This window comes from Canis aureus, unplaced genomic scaffold, assembly GCF_053574225.1.
Source record: "Canis aureus isolate CA01 unplaced genomic scaffold, VMU_Caureus_v.1.0 NW_027326411.1_RagTag, whole genome shotgun sequence".
Taxonomy (NCBI): domain Eukaryota; kingdom Metazoa; phylum Chordata; class Mammalia; order Carnivora; family Canidae; genus Canis; species Canis aureus.
Window position 1 is genome coordinate 717,580 of NW_027554412.1, and position 4,353 is coordinate 721,932.

General features: G+C 53.3%; 1 pseudogene; it reads left to right on the forward strand.

The window, feature by feature from the left end:
* The first annotated feature begins 1,052 nt into the window (after nt 1–1,052).
* LOC144309454 (bromodomain-containing protein 3-like) lies at nt 1,053–4,102 on the forward strand (annotated as a pseudogene).
* The last annotated feature ends 251 nt before the right edge of the window (nt 4,103–4,353 follow it).

A 4,353-nucleotide genomic window follows, 5' to 3' on the forward strand; every position in this document is an offset into this window, starting at 1 on the left:
TTCTCCTTTCTCATTTTCATCAAATTCTTGGTTCTGTTTAAGAGTTAGACCTATTTGCTGGTATCCCAAAACAACCCTACTTAATAGTTCATCCACTTCTAATTTTTTTCCAAAGGCTTATCTTTCCTTACATTTCCTTAATTATGAGCTTCTCCTTAGGGTTTAGTATTTGACCCTTTATCCTTATTTATATTTACACTTAACAACCTCTCTCCTTTGAAAAGAGGAGACTTCATTTTTCAGACTTCAGCTAGAATGGAAAATTTAAAGTGGTGCCGCCATGTCAAAGTTTTAGTTAAGAACACTGGACCTTCCTCTCACCCAGGTAAATCCAGTACAGTATCAAAGCTTCAATTATTTATGTCAATAAATCCAAATATTGTTTCTCTAATGCACTGTTCTCTTATTAGTGTCAAAAAAAAGTAATGATCTCCTCCCTCCCTCCTGCTCCCCCCCCCACTCTATATCTTATAAGTCAAGATAAAAATTCAGGAGTATTACTTAAAACATCCCTTTTCCCTTTCTCCCAAAACTCAGCCAAGCGTTTCTTTATTCTACTTATTAAATTTTTATTATGACCTATCTCTTCCATGTCATTTCTGTTCATGATAATCTCTTACCTTTCCTCTTAAAGCCTCCCAACTGAAACCATTATTTCCCTACTTTCCCCTTCAATACATTCTACACACTGCCAAAGTATAAACATTTAAAGACCTTTAAAATTCATGCAATTGCATTAAAATCCTTAAATGGCTTTCGTATTATTTAGTATAATAATCCTTACCATGGTTAAGCTAATACTCAACAAACTTCTCTTGCACATAAGCTCAAACTATCACAGTTTCTTTAATAAATCAAGATTACTTTCCTCCTCACTCATTTTAATGCCTTACCACAGTCCATTTCTTCTGTTTGGAACCTCCCATTTATGTTCACTTAGCTATTCAAATTCATTCTATCACATCCTTTTAAAAGTTAATGAGATTCATATAGTCAATGGATCTTGACAAAGGACTAGACAACACAGTGAAAGAAAAGGACAGTATTTTCAACAAATGATAATGTAAAACTGGACACCACATGCAAAAATACTGAGTCCAGACACAGACTTCACATCCTTCACAAATATAAACTCAGATCACAGTTCTAAATATAAAATGCAGAATTATAAAACCTCTGCAAGATAATGTAGGAGAAAATGCAGGTGAACTTGGGTATGGCTATGATTTTGATCCAACACCAGGGCATAATCCATGAAAGAAATAACTGATACACTGGACTCCATTAAAATTTTCTGTTCTGCAAACAGCAATGTCAAGAGAATAAGAAGACAAAGCACAGAGTTGGAGAAAATATTTACAAAAGAACCATCTAATAAAGAACTGTTATCCAGAATCTATATAGGGAGCGGAGGGACGGCCGTCGGAGCCGCCGAGGCCAAGTGCTGCCTGGCTGGGCCTACAAAGGGGATGTCAGGCCTCCAAAAGGAGCGCAGTGGAAGCGAGGGCCTCCCTGAGCCGCTGCTGTGACGGCCAGTGAGCGAGCCGCGGAGGATGTCCACCACCAGGACGGTCGCGCCCGCGGGGATCCCGGGGAACCCGCGGGAGGTCTCCAACCCCGCCAAGCCTGGCCGCAAGACCAAGCAGCTGCAGTACGCGCAGAACGTGGTGGTAAAGACGCCCTGGAATCACCAGCTCGCCTGGCCCTTCTACCAGCCCGTGGATGCAATCAAGCTAAACTTGCCCGATTACCATAAAATCATAAACACCCAATGGATATGGGGACTATTCAGAAGAGACTAGAAAATAATTATTACTGGAGCGCCAGCGAATGCGTGCAGGACTTCCACACCATGTTTACAAATTGTTACATTTACAACAAGCCCACAGATGACACAGTGCTAACGGCCCAAGCCTTAGAGAAAATTTTTCTGCAGAGAGTGGCCCAGGTGCCCCAGGACGAAGTTGAATTATTACCCCCTGCTCCGAAGGGCAAAGGCCGGAACGCGGCGCAGGAACCCGGAGTGCAGGTGGGCAGCAAGTGGTGGCCGTGTCCTCTGTCTCCCCAGCAACCCCCTTCCAGAGCGTCCCCCCACTGTCTCCAGACGCCTGTCATTGCTGCCCCCCCTCTGCCAACCATTACCGCAAACATCACGTCGGTCCCTGCGCCCCCGCCGCCGCCCCACCCCCTCCCTCGACGCCCATCATCCATCCCTGTGGTCCCTCCCACAGCGCCTGTCGTCAAGGAAAAGGGTGCAAAGCGGAAAGCAGCCACCACGACGCCCACTCCATCCGCGAGCCGGAGCGAATCGCCGCCGCCATCGTCAGACCCCAAGCAGGCCGAGGTGGGGGCTCGGCGAGAGAGTGGGGGCCGCCCCATCGCACCGCCCTGGAAGGGTCTAGAGGACGGCGAGGTGCCTCAGCATGCGGGCCGGAAGGGCGAGCTGCCGAGCACTCGCGGCACTGTGACAGCGTCCTCGAGGACATGCCGTGCAAGAAGCGTGCGGCCTGCGCCTGGCCCTTCTCCAGCCGGTGGACGCCGAGGCCCTGGAGCTGCACGACTACCACGACGTCACCGAGCACCCGATGGACCTCAGCACTGTCAAGAAGACGGACAGTCGCGAGTGCCCAGACGCGCAGGGCTTCGCTGCTGACATCCGGTTCATGTTCTCCAGCTGTTACCAGTACAACCCCCAGGCCACAAGGTGGTGGCCGTGGCCAGGAAGCTGCGGCCGTGTTTGAGGTGCGGTTTGCTAAGATGCCGGCTGAGCCGGGGGAGGCGCCGGCCCTGCCTGCGCCCGCAGCCCCCGTGCTGAGCAGGGGCGCCGAGAGCAGCCGCAGCAGCGAGGAGAGCTCGGAGGAGGAGGAGGAGGAGGAGGAGGAGGAGGAGGAGGAGGAGGAGGAGGAAGAGGAGGAGGAGGAGGAGGAGGAGGAGGAGGAAGAGGAGGAGGAAGAGGAGGAGGAAGAGGAGGAGGAAGAGGAGGAAGAGGAGGAGGAAGAGGAGGAGGAGGAGGAGGAGCAGGAGCGGGCCCGGCTGGCGGAGCTGCAGGAGCAGCTGAAGGCTGTGCACGAGCAGCTCGCCGCCCTGTCGCGGGCCCGGGAACAAGCCAGAGAGGAAGAAGGAGCCGAAGGGAAAGGAGGAGAAGGAGGAGGACGCGGACGAAGACGAGGACACGGAGAGGCACAAGGCCAAGTCTGAGGACGAGAAGGCCAAGGGGGCCCCGCCGCCAAGCAGGCCCAACCGAAGAGGGCTCCCGCCGAGAAGGCCGGCAGCGCAGCCAGGCCAGCAGGCAGCCGAAGCAGGGCGGCAAGCAGGCATCGGCCTCGACGACCCGGAGAGGAGGAGCGAGGCCTGCCCGTGAGCTAGGCCGAGGGCGCCAGCTCAGCCTAGACCACCCGGCTGCCCGGGGACACGGGGCTGCGGGGTCCACTTCATCCAGTCCCGGAGCCCTCGCTCAGGGACCCAGGCCTGAGCAGAGAGAGATTGACTTTGAGCCTCTGAAACCCACCACTGTGCGGGAGCTAGAGAGATGCGTCAAGTGTTGTTGACAGGAAAAGCCAAGGGAGCCTTTCTCCACGAGCGGGAAGAAGCAGGCGGCCAAGTCCAAGGAGGAGTTAGCTCCGGAAAGGAAGGAGTCGGAGACGCGCGGCAGGACGTCCGTGGGCAGCTGAACAACAACGAGAAGCCTGCCAAGGAGGAGAAAGCGGGCTCTGCGCCCTCGGGAGGGCCGCCCGGCTCAGCAGCAGCAGCTCCTCGGTCCGGGAGCAGCAGTTCGGCGGATCCAGCTCCACTGCAGCGACTCAGACTGAGCGCTGGACTCGCACATCAGGACAAAACCAGCGAAGTCGCACCCGCCGGAACTCTGCAGTGTCCCTTGCTCTGGTTGATCTGCTGCTCTGGTTCCGCGCCTGCAGGTTTTCTTTAAAACTCAGTGTTACGGAATCCAGGGATCCCGGGTGGCGCAGCGGTTTGGCGCCTGCCTCTGGCCCAGGGCGCGATCCTGGAGCCCCGGGATCGAGTCCCACGTCGGGCTCCCGGTGCATGGAGCCTGCTTCTCCCTCTGCCTGTGTCTCTGCCTCTCTCTCTCTCTCTCTCTCTCTCTCTGTGACTATCATAAATAAATAAAAATTAAAAAAGATAAATAAACTCAGTGTTATGGAATCTTCCAGTTTTGGCTTTAATAGGTCTAAGATCTTTCTCGTGTGTATGTGAGGCTTTATGAGAAGGTGTGAACCCGCATAAAGCCTTCCCTTCCTTACTGAGTTGAGTTGCTTGGAGACGGCAACTTCAAACGCTGACCTGATGACCGTAGAAAACCATGTCAGATGTGATCTGAAGTTTCTTGCAAAGCCC